The following is an 18,134-nucleotide window of genomic DNA, read 5'->3' on the forward strand; positions in this document are numbered from 1 at the left end:
AGTTAACACTTTTGCAAAGCAAAAAATATTGCATACGTATGCAGCTGTATATACATGGAATATGACAGGCATGGGCAACCTGCTGCTCTCCAACTGCTGCTAAACACAACTCCCTACAGCAGGTCATGGTGGGAGTAGTAGTTTACTAACTGTTGTAGAGCCACAGGTTGGCCAGTCCTGAATACATGATGTTGACTTGCAGAGGACCTTTCACCTATTATTACACTATGAACTATGTATACAGACATGTAGAGCGGCGCCCGGGGATCTCACTGCACTTACTATTATCCCCGGGCGCCGCTCCATTCTCCTGCTATGCCCTCCGGTATCTCCGTTCCCTAAGTTATGGTAGGCGGAGTCTGCCCTTGTTCTTCTGTACCGCTGGCCAATTGCATTGCAGAGCTCACAGCCTGGGAGGAAAGAACCTCCCAGGCTGTGAGCTCTGCGCTGCGATTGGCCAGCGCTAGAGCAGAACAAGAGCAGACTCCGCCTACCATAACTTAGTGACTGGAATCTCCGCCTACTATAACTTAGTGAGCGGAGATACCGGAGGACATAACGGGAGAACGGAGCGGCGCCTGGAGATAATAGTAAGTGCAGTGAGATCCCCGGGCGCCTCTCTACATGTCTGTATACTTAGTTCATAGTGTAATAATCGGTGAAAGGTCCTCTTTAAGACCTGAAAGGTGGCCATACATATACTGAAAATATAATGTCTATACTTACTGATGCTTTGCTTCTTTTTTGCATCTGCCTTCTCCCATTCGGACCCAGAAAGTTCCATGCCTATCTCCTCCCATGACCTGTCCTTCAGTAACCGGTCATGGTAGGAGTCCTTCCTTGTATCCCACAGGTTGGGACGTTCATAGATCAGGACGATTAATTTCTCAACATCAATTGATGAAATCTTGAAGACAGGCCAACTTCACTGTTGATGACACTCTCCTGCTCTGCCAGGGCCTAGCACTTTGGTCTCTGAGGGCAGGACTTCATTTTCAGGAACGGAATCCGCAATTGCGGATGGCTTCTGGAATGCCTTCCGCATGTCTTCCGCATTTTGCGGATCCATTGACTTTACATTGTCCCACGGACGGCAATTTGCGGATTAAAATAGGACAAGCTTTATATTTTTTCGGAGCTGCGGAACGGAATCACGGATGTGGACAGCACACAGTGTGTTGTCCACATCTTTTCCGGACCCATTGAAAATGAATGGGTCCGCAAAATCCGGAATGGATCTGGGCAAAACTTGCGGACGTGTGAATGGATCCTTAGAATCACTGCACACTTCACTTATTTGGGCAGTCACGGGGCCAACACTAACCACATCACTCAAGTATGAACTCAGCCTTACAGGTCGATGTTAGCGTCAAGAAGAAGCGCACTCCTTTTACACCGTCGTAAGCTGATTCCACATAGATGTCTACAGAACCTGTTCTATTAAACGCTTATACAAGTAGAGCCCCCCGACAGAGTGGAGAGGGTGTCAGCAGTAAGTTTGTGTTGACGTCACTGATTATCTTGCCCTTCCTCTGATCCATCAGAACAATAACCCCCAAAAAACGGATCCTGTCTGTGGAGCATCCACCTTCACTCGGTCAGCATTTGGTCAGTAATCCATCAGTATTGCTAATGCAAAGACAAACAGGAGTGGATCCAAAACAGAGATGACACGTGAATGGAATATTTGCATGTCTTCTGTGTTTTGTACCTACTCCTGCTTTTGGCTACCAAATCACAAACCAATTCTGATGCAAAATAGGGGCCATACAGGCCTTAGAGCTGCTACACAGACAGGATCCGTTGTGCTTCTCATTTTCCTTCCTTCTGACAGATCAGAAGAAGGGTCAAATAAAGGATGATGTCAGCCGGGCCGACGGGCAAAATAGTGGCCCAATCATGAAGTGGGGAGGGTGGGAACAGCATAAGGAGAACACAGAGTGGCCCAATGACAGAATCTGGAGGTGGCGGCAGCATCAGGAGGTCACAGAGTGGCACAATGACAGAGCGTGGAGGTGGCAGCAGCAGCATCAAGAGGCCATAGCGTGGCACAATGACAGGGTGTAGAGGTGGCGGCAGCATCAGGAGGCCACAGAGTGGCACAATGACAGAAGGAGGAGGTAGCGGCAGCATCAGGAGGCCACAGAATGGCACAATGACAGTGTGGAGGTGACAGCATCAGGAGACCACAGAGTGGCAAGATGACAGAGTGGGGAGGTAGGTGGCAATACGAGTACCAGCTGAAGATGGTGGGTGAAAGAAGGAGCACTTGGCATCAGATGTGTGGCATCAGGCGGGTGGCAGCATCAGAATAGTAGCTGAGGCAGGTAGCCAGAAGAAACCGGTCTCTTTTGTCAAAGTGTTGGTGTGGCGCCATGGATGATCTAATCTGATGCATCAGGCATTGATGGGTGGAAATCCTGGCTGATCCACACCTGAATCATCTTCACAAAGGTCAATCTCTCCACATTTTGGGTGGACAGGCGAGTTCTTCTTGGGGTAACTATGGCCCCCGCCGCACTAAACACCCGCTCTGATGCCACAGTACTGACCGGGCAGGACAGCTTTTTCAGTGAAAACTCGGCAAGTTGCGGCCACAAATCCAGTTTGGCTGCCCAGTAGTCCAGCGGATCTTCAATGACGGCTGGCAGGGTGCACTCCAAGTATGCCACCACCTGCTGGTTCAGGTTCTGCTCTATGTCTAGCTGCTGGTGAGTAGTTTCTTCACTATGCGGGTGAAGAAAGCTGCTCATCAGCAACTCTAGACTCAGGCTGCTGCTGATGGAGCTGGTACTGCTCCTGCCACCCCACCCCTCCCCAGCAGCCATGGCAGTGGAACGTGAGCGCAGAGGGCCCCCCCGGTCATACCTGCGAGAGGATGGACGATGGCACAGATAGGCAGCGGCCAACTGACTACATAGGATGTCTCTATAGTAGTTCAGTTTGTCCTCCCTTTCAGCGGGTGTAAAAAAGGCACCCAATTTCGACCATTAGCGAGGGTTCAACAAGGTGGAGAGCCAGCAGTCATCCCTCTGCCGAATGGTGACAATTCGTCTGTCACTACGCAAGCAAGTGAGCATGCATCGGGCCATTTGTGCAAGTGACTCGGAGGGACTCCCTGCCTCCATCTCCACTGCATACTGCCACGGTGTGTCTGGGTCCTCTGCCTCATCTTTCTCATCACCCTGTAGCTCCTCTGGCTGCCCCTGCTCCTCCTATCCTGTCACCTGTGTAGAAAAACCACCCATTTCGCTACACATTGCTTGTGCTCCAATGTCCTCCTCCTCCTCCAGTTCAGACCCCACAGGGCTCATGTGGCCGTGAGATGTAGGCGACACGTCTCCAGTCCCCTGACCAGCCAGATTTACCAGCATCTGTTCCAGGACATGAAGCAGTGGAATGACATTGTGCATCCAGTAGTCCTGGCGACTGACAAATAACATGGCCTTCTCAAAGGGCCTGAGCAAACGGCAGGTGAGCTGCCACTGGCTGACATCGAAGTAACACAGGGGAGTATTCCTGTCCGCTTGGATCATCAAGAAATAGTTTATGGCCTTTCTCTGTTCGTATATTCGGTCCAACATATGGAGGGTGGAATTCCAACGGGTGGAAACGTCGCATATCAGCCTATGTTGCGGGATGCCGTTCTGCCGCTGCAGCTCAAGGAGTGTGTGATTTGCGGTGTACGAGTGGCTGAAGTGCATGCAAAGTTTGCTGCCATTTTTAGGATGTCTTGCAGATGTGTGGACGACTTCAGGAACCTCTTTACAACCAGATTGAAAACGTGCGCCATGTAGGGCGCATGGCTCAGCCCTCCTTAACACAGTGCCGACACCATGTTCTTCTCACTGTCAATCACCATGGTTCCGATTTTGAGTTGTCAAGGAGACAGCCAGGATTCGAATTCTTAATGAAGGATGCGGAGGCAAACTAGGTGCAGAACAGGGTGACACCGCTGTGCCCTGCACATGCTGTCTTCTGGTGGGGCACTGTGAATTGTCCTTGCAGTGGAGGCTGAGGACACGGTGGAGGATGAGGAGGCAGAGGCGGACATTTTCGCAGGACCAATGGCGTGAGAACGTGAAGGTGGAAGAGGCGTCACCTGGCCAAGTTGCTGGTGTGGCTGGGCAGTTACCACATTTACCCAGTGGACCGTAAAGGACATGTATTGTCTTTGACCATAGTTACAGCTACCGACCAATTTTCCCAAAAAAGGCTGTATCACAAACAAATTTCACCACTGAATGTCCAATCGACGCAATTATTCAGTCCATACAGAAGAAAGTCTACAATCACCCATCAATTTTACCAAAAAAGGCTGTTTCACAAAGAAATTTCACCAATGAATGGCTAATCGACGTAATTCGGTCCATACAGAAGAAAGTCTACAATCACCCATCAATTTTCCCAAAAAGGCTGTTAAACAAAATCATTTCTCAAATGAATGGCTAATCGATGCGATTTGGTCCATACAAAATAAAGTAATTTTACCAAAAAAGGTTGTATCACAAACAAATTTCTCTGAATGACAATGCAAATTCACAGCAGAACGGCTAATAACACATACTAATTTTTGCTATTAATACAGCACAACAATGTCTGCATGACAATGTAAATTCACCGCAGAACGGCTAATAACACTACTTATTTTTCCCATTAATACACCCCAACAATAGCTGTATAACAATGTCGGTTCACTGCAGACCGGCTAATAAGACGTATTCTTTTTCCTATTAATACACCCCCAAAAAAGAAATATAACAATCACAATTCACCGCAGAATGGCTAATAGGATATACGTATCTATCCTATTAATACACCCTGTAAATGGCTGTAGTACAATGGAACTTCACCGCTGAATGGCAATTTTATTTTTTTTGCCACTAATACATACCAAAAAGGGCTGTAATTTTCTCACTTCAACACACAATGGCTAATAAGCCCTTTTTCTTTTTCCCCACTAATGCACGCCAAAAAGGGCTTTAGAACATATAACTGCGGCCATGAATGGCAAATAATACTTTTTTTGCCACTAATACATGCCAAAAAGGACTGTAATGTTCCCACTTCACCACACAATGGCTAATAAGCCATTTTTCTTTTTCCCCACTAATACACGACAAAAAGGGCTTTAGAACATATAACTGCACCACTGAACGGCAAATAGGCCCTTATTGTTTTACACTTATACAGGCCACAAAAGGCATTAGAACATATAACTGCACCGCTGAACAGCAAATAATATACCATATTTTTCGCACCATACACATTCCCCCTATTCCCCCCCCATTCGACACATTCCCCCCCCTAAAGTGGTGAATACTAATGAGCGCTCTTATAGGCCCTTAATGTTATACACTTATACAGGCCACAAAAGGCATTAGAACATATAACTGCACCGCTGAACAGCAAATAATATACCATATTTTTCGCACCATACACATTCCCCCTATTCCCCCCCCATTCGACACATTCCCCCCCCTAAAGTGGTGAATACTAATGAGCGCTCATTAGTACCAGAGGACCAGGAAGCGGTAAAGGCTCTGTACTCACTGCTTCCTGGTTCTCGGCTGTCGGCTGTGCAGTGGCTGCGCACAGCGTGAGGGCGCTCTGTCACCTCACGCTGTGCACGTTGGTTCACAGCACAGCCGACAGCAGGAGGAAGACAGAGAGCAGGCAGTGAGGAGCAGCGGCGTCCAGGAGCAGGAGAGGTAAGTGGTTTATAAATTTTATTAAAATGAGGCGCTGGGGCCAAAATGAGAGACAATGGGTAGCTACAGAGGGCTCCTATGAGGCAATGGGGGCTATAGAAGGCTCCTATGAGACAATGGGGGCAATATGAGAGGCAATGGGGGCTACAGAGGGCTCATATGAGGCAATAGGGGCAATATGAGAGGCAATGGGGGGCTACAGAGGGCTCATATGAGGCAATGGGGGCTGCTGGGGGCCAAAATAAGAGGCTATGGGGATACTGAGGGCAGGGGGGCTGCTGGGGGCTGATATGAGGTCTGATTGGGGATCATTCACATTGGGGTCTGAGCTGAGGTCTGATTGTGAATCTGATCTGAGGTCTTGTTGGGGTCTTATTAACATTGAGGGTCTGATTGGGGCTGTTATCTGAGGTCTGATCTGATGTCTAATGAAAAAAATGTTTTTGTTATTGTCCTCCTCTAAAACCTAGGAGCGTCTTATGGGCCGGTGCACCTTATATGGCGAAAAATACGGTATATGTTTTTGCCACTAATACACAACAAAAAGGGCTTTAGAACATATAACTGCACCGCTGAACAGCAAATAGGCCCTTATTTTTTTACACTTATACAGGCCACAAAAGGCATTAGAACATATAATTGCACCGCTGAACGGCAAATAATATATATTTTTTGGCCACTAATACACAACAAAAAGGGCTTTAGAACATATAACTGCACCGCTGAACGGCAAAAAGGCCCTTATTTTTTTCCACTTATACACTCCACAAAAGACTTTAGAACATATAACTACACCGCTGAACTGCAAATATATATTTATTTTGCCACTAATACACGACAAAAAGTGCTGTAGAACATATAACTGCACCGCTGAACGGCAAATATATTTTACTTTTGCCACTAATACACGACAAAAAGGGCTTTAGAACATATAACTGCACCGCTGAACAGCAAATATATTTTTCTTTTGCCACTAATACACGACAAAAAGGGCTTTAGAACATATAACTGCACCGCTGAATGGCAAATATATTTTTCTTTTGCCACTAATACACGACAAAAAAGGGCTGTAATTTTCTCACTTCACCACACAACGGCTAAGCCCTTTTTTCCCCACTAATAAAAGCCCAAAAATGCTTTAGAGCATATAACTGCACTGCACAAGGGCAAATAAGAAATATAAATATTTCCTTGTAATAAACCCTGTTAATGCCTGTATCTAACAGCACTTGCACCCCAATAACAAAAACGGTTTGCTGGAATTACAGAGCTGTATAATGGCAATTTAGATCTGCAGTTAGTGCAGCAAGGTGTAATAGGATTGTTCCTATTACCCAGGCTGTAACCTCCCCTACTGAACCCTGTTCTACATAAATACTGTGGAATGATTCCTCCCTATCCTTTCCCTACACCTTGAAAATCTTAATAACAATAAGCTGAGGTGTCTCACTCGTGATTAGCTCTGGTATGGTGCTACAAGCCCAAAAAAGGGGAACACCCAACCCTCTAATGGTAGGTAATAAATATATAGAAAAATGGGCGAGCACTCATGCATTCGGCATCAAATTGAAGTATGCAGAAATTTATTAAACTATAAGTGCACATATACATATAAAATCTTTAAAACAATAAAAACAATAAAAAATAGTATGTGATACAATATAGACAAAATTCTTTGCTGTGCAAATGACTATATTTAAGCAACATATATTTGGTCTGCCGCCTTTTCACATTTGCTATTGAAAAACTTCTTAAAGCAATTTCCTCTGTGACTGTGTCCACAGATAGAAGGTAGAATGTCACTCTTTGGGTGCACACGTTACACCTATTATAAAGTCACAAAGAACACATTCGTGAATTTCCCGATAAATCGTATTGCACTGCGCATAGAGTCTTTACTTGTATTTCTTAGACTCCCATTTTGCCAATATATAGGGACAATCTTTATAGATGTTTGGCTTACCTCCTTCCCAACATATAGTTCGGATATCTTCCGATCACTTAGCGAGGAGCACGGATTGTTGCCGGCGTATCTCGTTGCACTCCTCGAACCAAGGAAATTCGGATCTCGTGGGAGTAGCCCAAATATCGCGGGAGCTCACGTGCTCTTCCACCGCGAATATATTCAAATCCTGGAGTCGGAGGAATTATACTTGTTCCTTATTCTTTTACTTTGTTTCTTCAAGATTCTTTCTGTATGGCCATACAGGTTTCAGGAGGACTTTGTTGCGGGTACGTCCACTTGCTGCACCAGACGCATTTCGGGATGATACACTATCCCTTCCTCAGTGGTCAAGTGTTGCCCGCCTAGCCTCCATTCTTTATATCATCTCTAATTGGATCAAGATTGCAAGCACCTGTTGCTCCAACTTTTCCTCAATTGGCAAAAGGAGTAGTCCTGATCAGAAGGATAGATCATCAGTTAAATGAAAGTGCAGAACCCCTTTAAGGTGCATTTACACAACAGTAAGGGCCCTTTCACACGAGCGGATGCCGTGCGTGGAATCCACTGCATGAAAGACAGCCAAGCCCCGCTCTGGACAGCAGAGACACGGAGCATTAACATGATTGATAATTCTCCGTGCCTCTCTGTGATCTTTTTACTACAAAATCACAGTGAGATAAAGTTGGCATCCGCCCGTGTGAAAGAGCCCTAATGCCCCTTTCACACGAGCAAGTATTCCGCACGGGTGCAATGCCTTAATTGAATCCGGACCCATTCATTTCAATGGGGCTGTGTACATGAGAGTTGTTTTTCATGCACCACTTGTGCGCTGCGTGAAAAACGCTTTGCATCCGCAAGCAAGTGCGGATGCGATGTGATTTTCACGGATTGTTGCTAAGAGATGTTATTAGTAAACATTCAGTTTTTTATCACGCGCGTGCAAAACGCAATAAAACGCATTCCACTTGCGCGGAAAAAAACTGAACGGAACGCAATTGCAGACAAAACTCACTGAACATGCTTTCAGAATAGCGCGATTTTCCCACAACGCACCCACAACGCATCCGGACCTAATCGTTCGTCTGCAAGGGGCCTAAGGCCTCTTTCAAATGGGCGTCGCGTGTGAGGGCCTTCCTCCTTCCTCTGAGCCAGACAGAAGCTATAACCCACACAGGACACTGGGAGTGTGCGTAATTTAAACTCAAACCAACGACCCCACCCAGTGCACCTGAGGGAAGGCGGATATAGCTCAACTCCAAAACAAAAACAAAAGGCTACACACGTGCTGCTAACCTGGCAGACCTCCGCACATAGCCTGAGCAGGGCATGACAGTGAGACATACAAGGTATAATACGGTAGATGCAGTGTTTACAGAAATATGTGGTCAGTTATACATTATGGTCACTGTGTGTCAGATACATGAGGTAGTGGTCACTGTAACTGCATGGGGGGGGGTTAATGAGGAGAAGTGGAGGACCTCCTCTTACTACTCCATTCCAGTCTGTATGGATCAATGCAGAGCTGCTTGTGAACTTCTAATACTTGCTATTTGGGTTTGAAGGACCTATGATGATGTCATTACAGGTCCTGGCAGATGTACCTTTCAAACCTAGGAACTACACCATTTTTGGTGCAGTTCCTTTGTTAGATCCTGCAGGACCTGTGATGTTGAAGATGATGTCATCACAGGTCCTGGCAGATGCACTGTTCTAACCTGGGAACTACACTTTACACTGTGCAGTTCCCTTACAGGTCCTTTAGCTTTAGAAAGATAGACAGGAGCAATTAGGGGGCGGGGTCTTTCCTCCACTGAGGCCCCTTTTCCTCAGGAGCCCCATAGCAGCTGCCTGGTCTGCTTATATGGTAGGTACGCCACTGCTTTGGAACAATATATACAGATATTAAACTGACACATGAATGTATATGGTAAATAACCAATGAGAAATACTTGTATGACAAGAATATATATACACTCAAGGTAGTTCTTATTTGTTTCCTTCATTTCCTCCAGTAACAAGATTACAAATATCCAAGGTTGTTCCTACAACTTGACAGAGAGGGAAATGAAGAGAAACAAATAACCCCCTTTTTTGTATAATATAGCTAATGAATTGCAATTCATATATTTTACACAACAATCTGTGCATATATATATATATATATATATATATTTTTTTTTTTTTCTCTTTTTATATATATACACTCACCTAAAGAATTATTAGGAACACCTGTTCTATTTCTCATTAATGCAATTATCTAGTCAACCAATCACATGGCAGTTGCTTCAATGCATTTAGGGGGGTGGTCCTGGTCAAGACAATCTCCTGAACTCCAAACTGAATGTCAGAATGGGAAAGAAAGGTGATTTAAGCAATTTTGAGTGTGGCATGGTTGTTGGTGCCAGACGGGCCGGTCTGAGTATTTCACAATCTGCTCAGTTACTGGGATTTTCACGCACAACCATTTCTAGGGTTTACAAAGAATGGTGTGAAAAGGGAAAAACATCCAGTATGCGGCAGTCCTGTGGGCAAAAATGCCTTGTGGATGCTTGAGGTCAGAGGAGAATGGGCCGACTGATTCAAGCTGATAGAAGAGCAACGTTGACTGAAATAACCACTCGTTACAACCGAGGTATGCAGCAAAGCATTTGTGAAGCCACAACACGCACAACCTTGAGGCGGATGGGCTACAACAGCAGAAGACCCCACCGGGTACCACTCATCTCCACTACAAATAGGAAAAAGAGGCTACAATTTGCACGAGCTCACCAAAATTGGACTGTTGAAGACTGGAAAAATGTTGCCTGGCCTGATGAGTCTCGATTTTCTGTTGAGACATTCAAATGGTAGAGTCCAAATTTGGCATAAACAGAATGAGAACATGTATCTATCATGCCTTGTTACCACTGTGCAGGCTGGTGGTGGTGGTGTAATGGTGTGGGGGATGTTTTCTGGGCACACTTTAGGCCCCTTAGTGCCAATTGGGCATCGTTTAAATGCCACGGGCTACCTGAGCATTGTTTCTGACCATGTCCATCCCTTCATGACCACCATGTACCCATCCTCTGATGGCTACTTCCAGCAGGTTAATGCACCATGTCACAAAGCTTGAATCATTTCAAATTGGTTTCTTGAACATGACAATGAGTTCACTGTACTAAAATGGCCCCCACAGTCACCAGATCTCAACCCAATAGAGCATCTTTGGGATGTGGTGGAACGGGAGCTTCGTGCCCTGGATGTGCATCCCTCAAATCTCCATCAACTGCAAGATGCTATCCTATCAATATGGGCCAACATTTCTAAAGAATGCTATCAGCACCTTGTGGAATCAATGCCACGTAGAATTAAAGCAGTTCTGAAGGCAAAAGGGGGTCCAACACCATATTAATATGGTGTTCCTAATAATTCTTAAGGTGAGTGTATATTTATTATAATTTTATATGTAAGATTAATTAATAAATGAAATATTTGAATAACATGGTTAAGGTTTCTCTGGGTGCCTCTAAATGAAGTTACAAATGAATTTGATTTTATATATATATATGACCGGGGGGAACCATATAGTCAGAGCACCTTATACATAGTGGAGAAGGCAGGTGAGCCACCAAGCTGAAATATCGTATCTTATACTATTCAAAGCTGGAGCCTGTAATGCATCATGCCACCTCCACTAATGCCTGAGGGTCAGTTTTGTGTACTCACTTTCCACAAGGTTAAAATTTTTGAATTTTCTTTGAAGGGGGTTAAATTTCTTAAACGTGATCGCTATATTAATAGAGACATTTTCTCACAGTCCAGGCAGGCTGAATGCGATCAATAGATCTCTGCTTGCTGCCAGTGCCCCATCTTGCCGCTCTTGCTGTCTGTCTGTCTGCCTACCTACCATGCGTTCCACCTCGGCCCACCGGAAGTGGAGTGAGTTCTGGTCCTGCCGAGGCACACTGGCTCCTAAATATACTTTAGATATTCTTTATATATATATATCTTTTATAATATATTATTCTATTACTAATATACTATGTACTATTGGCCGCCAGACGAGTTATTTTTTCTATTTAGACATTTGGGCCAAAAGAGGTCTGGATACTACATGCGTTCCACAGTGGAACGCACCACTTCCGGTTTGCTTCCGAAACCGGAAGTATAAGGTTTTAAGCGGGAATTTTTTGCATTATATAAGTTGTACTGTTGTCATTGTGTTATATATATATATTCTGCTCCTGATGAAGGGGACTACTGTCTCTCCCCAAAACGCGTTGAGCCAATTTATTTAAATAAAAGATTGACGAATAATCGCCATTCGGTGTGCCGTATTTATCCAACTTGGTACAACTGGAGCGCTGACGTCAGATCTTCTACATACTACAGGCGACCTTGGCTGGGGGGGGTTTCTGCTCCAGGTGTCTTGAGCTTTATCCTGGTGGCACACCCCCTGTGAAGTGAGTGCATCAGGATTGTACACAATCTAGATTTTTTAAAATTTTCAATTTCTATTAATTTTTTTGATTTATGTTTGAATAATTTCAGTTGTGTTTTTTATTTCACAACCAAGCCCATATTACTGACAATAGTATGCGTGCTTTGGTATCTTCCTAAACATTATCGGCGCAGTGTGTGGTCGATACACCAATATATACATGTGATATTTACAGTTCACCTGTGGGCTTTTAATATAAATTTTAATTTTAATACTATTATCATCATCGTTTACTAAGAGTGGCGCCGAATTTTGTTTATTGTTTTCTTTTTTGGGGTGGGGATAAGGCCGTCTTGAGACTCCCCTTGTGGATGTTTCAGGCACACACGGCCCACCCTTGACCCATCTCTCTATTTGACTATTAAGTGTATAGCATCGCTAACACTATCTCAGGCTGCCTTCTTTTCTAGCATTACTTACTATCCACCATCTCTATACTTCTGTCCATTATCTCTGGCGCCTCTGGTTCCTTTCCACCTGCTGTGCATTATTTGTACTTTGGAGGTGTTTGGTAACCACATCCACTGTTTTTCTTCCTTTTTTTATACATATCCACTACCTACCATCATGTTCTGTTCGGCTGCTGCTGCGGCCTGCATCATGCCACTAATGTCACTTGCCAACCATCAGGTTGTGTACGGCTGCTGCTGTGGCCTGCATCATGCCACTTATGCCACTTTCCAACCATCACATTCTCTCAAGCCACTTGTTTTTATATTAATCCCATAACGCTGTGTGTGTTTAAACATCATCTGCCGCCGATAAGGGACAATTTTTGGAAGTTTTGGAATATAAAAAAGCATGAGACGTATGCCAGCGCAGTGTATTTTTAAACATACTGAAAGTTAACACCGGCAAATGTGCGTTCACCCATAGCTATCTATGTCATTGTCCCTCAGACATCATTTATTTTTGCGTGCCAGAGCCTGGGAAGGTGGGAGAGGGAGTAAAAAAAAAAAATATTCGGCCTGAAGCGATTCGGGTTCGAACCAAACTTTTTCCAAAATTCAAACCAGACCAAAACAAATCTCGACTGGTTCACTCATCTCTAATTGTAATGTATTTTACTAGAGAAAAATATCTATTTAGCCACTTATCCACTTCCGACCGCCTCCTGCACAAGTCATTTACCCTCAGTTCAAAGGTACAATCTGTCTTGAGAGAGGAAACTATTAACTCACTGAGGGATCAGGTTACATGCTGCACATAGAAATCTATGGAGAGATGAGGAGGAGGGATCTGATGGGAGACAAGGTACAAACACACAAGGATGCTGATCCTGGCTCTAGTAAGTTTTCTATGTCACCCAGTGCTGGATTCACATCCACACTGTTCAGTACTGCTGTTTAATAAAATATAAGAATCCTCAGCTTACCACATAGACTCCATTGTCCTCGTCAGATCAGTAGCTATGTTACTCGGAGTGCGCTGGCCTGATGACCATGTACAAACAAATCCACTGTGATGAGATGAACTCCAGTAAACACTCAATAAATCCTTAAAATTTCTTCTTTATAGTATAATCACATTAAAAACCACCTGCCATAGATGTGATGTTTTTTGCTCTGTTTAGCAAGTCATGGGTGTATCCTCTCTCTCTCTCGAGAAAGCGAGTATCAATAATGTGACGTTCCTGATCACAAGTCTCAGCGTTAGAAAATTAGCGACATATGAACAAATATTCCCCCACAGGTAAATTATGGATTACATGATGTGGTTACTGCTTTTAGCATCTGCAGAATCCTGCTCCAAGAGCCACATTATTCTGCAAAGTGCAAAAATATATTTGTCATGTTATATATGCATTTACTGTATATTTCATATGCACATGGTAATCACAAGTCATATCTTTAGCCACCACTAGATGGGGATGGTATCATTCAGTACAAAAAATACCTGTCACGGTCTTTGTTGTTCGGCGTGACACATTAGCCATACATGCTGGTTGCCAGGGGAAATGCGTTGTTGTCGCAGCATGTATGGGCTTTGCTTCCCTTCTCCTATGGCTTCCAGGCTGGAGTCAGTTGTACTCCAGCCTTGGTGTGCGCTGGAGTTATGCTCCTGGTCTGGATTTGCCATCTTCCTGTGTGAGGGCCACCTTGTGGGACATCGATGTCTCTCCGATGTCTTCTATGTCATCCCGTTGTCTACCTTCCCTTCACTACCCTTGCATATGTTTGGTGATGTTTATGTATGGGTGGTTGTTGTCTTGTCTAATGGTTGTTACATGTCTGGTCTGTTGGTGTCTGTAGTCCCAAAGAAATGGATCAGCCAGCACTCACCCTGAGCACGCCGCACGGGATAGGAGCAATCTCCACTAATAGTATAGAAGAAATCCTAGCAGTCGTGTCTTGATAGTATGTTTTTTTAATGCATCAAATCAAATCAAATTGATATGTCCTACACCCAGGACGCGTTTCGGCAAGCATGCCTTCATCAACAGGCTTGCTGAAACGCGTCCTGGGTGTAGGACATATCGATTTGATTTGATTTGGTGTCTGTAGTCCAGCATGTTTGATAGACATGTTCCCTGTGTCAAAGCCTCCGGAAGGGGGTCTCAGGGTTCCCCGGAGGGGGAACCACAAGTCAGTGTGCAGCTCGCCAGGGGTCACCATGCATCCTGTCTGAATGGGTCTCCGGTTGTTGTTGCCACGGCAGGTAAGTGTGTGTTGTTTCTGGGCACTTGCCTGCCGATTCAGTAGCTGTGCACTGTCTGTCCCTTTTCTGGCAGCTAGGCCAGTGAGGCTCCTGTTCATCCGTGTCTGGGATCAACAGGTCGTCTCAGCCCTTTCTTTATTTGAAGGATTATCAGGGCGACTAGGTTCCTGGGTATGAGCCGTCCTACCATACAGGTCTGCTCATACAGTGAGGAGAAAGGGCCAGGATTAGGAAAGCAATAGGAGGTGACCTGCTCCCTTATCCTATCTCTCAGGCCTAGTTGCTCTTCCCGCTCCTCATTGTACGGTGGGGGGTTTCCCCCACTCCACACCGTGACAATACCCCTTTATAATGTGCGCCAGTACAAAATATACCCCCTCATAATGTGTGCAAGTACTAAAACTACTCCCTTATAATGTGCACCAGTACAAAAAATGCCCCCTTATAATGTGTGCAAGAACAAAAAGTACCCCCTTATAATGTGCACCAGAATAGAATATTCCCCCATTATAATGTGCACCAATACAAAAAATATCCCCTTATAATGTGCACCAGTACATAAAATGCCAACTTATAATGTATGCCAGTACAAAATATACCCCCTTATAATGCACAGTACAACCCCCCCTTATAATCTGCACCACTACAAAAAATATCCACTTATAATGTGTACCAGTACAAAAAAAAAACCTTACATACAAGCTTACCTTTTAGATATGATGTATTGTCTGGAGGTTATATCAGCACTGGAGCATTATAAGAGGAGCGGCTGATATCAGTCACATATGACTGTGGATAGGTCATCAGTATCTGATCGGTGGGGGTCTGGCATCCGGTACCTCTGCTGATCAGCTGTTTGAGAAGGCATCGGTGCTCCTGTGAGCTCTGTGCCCTTCTCTGTTCTTTTCCTAGGCCACGTGACGTCACATTCATTCACATTCACTCAGCCCCATAGAAGTGAAAGGTGCTGAGCATGATGCCAAGCACAGCCGCTATACAATGTACGGTGCTGAGCTTGGTGAGCTGTGAGGAGGCCGTGGTGCTACTGCGATCACTTCAATAAACTTATCTTTTGACTGGGTGGTTCATCTAGGACAGGCATGCTCAACCTGCGGCCCTTCAGCTGTTGCAAAACTACAACTCCCAGCATGCCTGAACACTCTACAGCTATCAGCCTACAGCAGGGCATTGTGGGAGTTGTAGTTTTCCAACAGCTGGAGGGCCGCAGGTTGAGCAAGCATGATCTAGGACATGGAATGTCCACGTGTGACTGCTGTCCAAACTACTGACTGTACATAACAGACACAGTTATCAACTAAATGAGTTGCTTAAGGGTGCTGGATCCGGCAATCTGGACGCAAACGGATGCATTTGTGAGATGGATCCGGATGCGGATCCGTCTCACAAATGCATTGCAATACTGAATCCGTCTTTCCGGTTGTCGTCCGGAAAAACGGATCCAGTATTTTTTTTTTTCACAGATTTAATGGTCTGCGCATGCGCGGACGGAAAGAACGGATCCGTTTTTCCGGAACACTTGGGGCCAGATCCGGCATTAATGCATTTCATTGGAAATGAATGCCAGATCCGGCATTCCGGCAAGTGTTCAGGATTTTTGGCCGGAGAGAAAACTGCAGCGTGCTGCGGTATTTTCTCCAGCAAAAAAACGTAAGAGAAACTGAACTGATGCATTCTGATGCATACTGAATGGAATGCTCTTCATTCAGAATGCAATAGGATAAAACTGATTATTTTTTTTCTGGTATTGAGCCCCGAGGACGGAACTCAATACCGGAAAACAAAAACGCTAGTGTGAAAGTACCTTTATGGGAAACAATTTGATATAGTGCAGTGCACAATACTGTTCTGTTTAGCACACTGTATTTTGTGCTAAAATGCATACATTAATGTGCATGAGACTGAAAAATTTACGAGTAATATCTCCAGCTCTAGGGTGGCCCCCCAAAATCAATTCCACTTTTGGGCACTAGGCACCTCAGTCCGACACTGACTCAGTCCCCCATATCAGACACCCATATTAGATCTTTAGATCAGAAACCCATATCAGGCCTCAAATCAGAACCCCATATCAGACCTCTAATCAAAACCCCCGATTAGATCCTCAGATCAGACCCCCATATCAGAGACTCAGATCAGCCCCACATATCAGATCTCAGATCAGACCCCATATCAGATTCACAGATCAGCCCCCATATTAAATCTTCAGATAAGACCCTCATATCAGTTCCTCAGATAAGACCCCCATATCAGACTTCAAATCAGACCCCCATATCTGATCTTCCAATCAGACCCCCATTTCAGATCAGACCCTATATCAGACTTCAAGTCAGAACCCTTATCTTCAGTGACTGTCCCCCTTTACCGTTATTTAGGAGACCTACCTGCTTTGACCTTCGTTTTTTAGCATTTTTATATTTAAATAATTTTTGGGGATTTGATTTGCTCTCTTTTGCCACCCGCTGTTCGTTTTGGATTTTTGTAGATTTTATCTCTTTTTACAGATTTTATGATGGATCGATAGACAGATGGATAGATAGATAGATATTTTTTTTTGTGTTTCTAGCCATGGCAGCGTGCACCCGCGCATTGGGATGTGCTGACTAACCCCCTTTTTCTTTGCAGTTTGTACTGGTGGTGTGGCTGACTCAATTTAGTCTTGCACCCCTGACCAGCCTGTCTGCCCCATAGGCTGATTTTAATCAGTGTAAGTATAAAGCTGTAGCCTGCTCTCCCTGCACTTACTTTAAGCCTTTTGGCATCAGGAGAGGTATAGAGTGGACTCTCATTGCATTCATTGGAAGCCGTCTGGCACAAGGAGAGGTATAGGGTGGGCTCAGCATGCATGTTGGTACCTGCATCCCCTAAATTTAATGGAGGACATTTTGGCACCAAAAATGATAAAAAGCAGAGTGGACCCAGCATGCATGTGGAACCTGCAATCCCTGAATTTTATGGTGGCCGTTATGGCACATAACAGGTAGAATTTAGTGTTAGGTTCCCATCTTACAGAGATCGCCTTGACGTGTGGCAGACGGTCCAAAATAATTGTGTACAAAATGTATTTGCCAAGAATCTAAAATTTACAAAATAAGCGTAGCATTTGCACCAGAATATTTTCTTTTGCTGTGGCATGATTTTTTTCTTAGATAGATAGATAGATAGATAGATAGATAGATAGATAGAATGGATGGATAGATCGATATTGCTGTTGCATTGTGTTTTTTGCTTTAGAATATCTAGCCACAGTGACATGTCCTTTTGCATTTATTAAATTGTACAGGTTATGCTGACTTTGTCTTTTGTTTTTGCAGTATGCATG

This window comes from Bufo bufo, chromosome 8, assembly GCF_905171765.1.
Source record: "Bufo bufo chromosome 8, aBufBuf1.1, whole genome shotgun sequence".
Classification (NCBI taxonomy): Eukaryota; Metazoa; Chordata; class Amphibia; order Anura; family Bufonidae; genus Bufo; species Bufo bufo.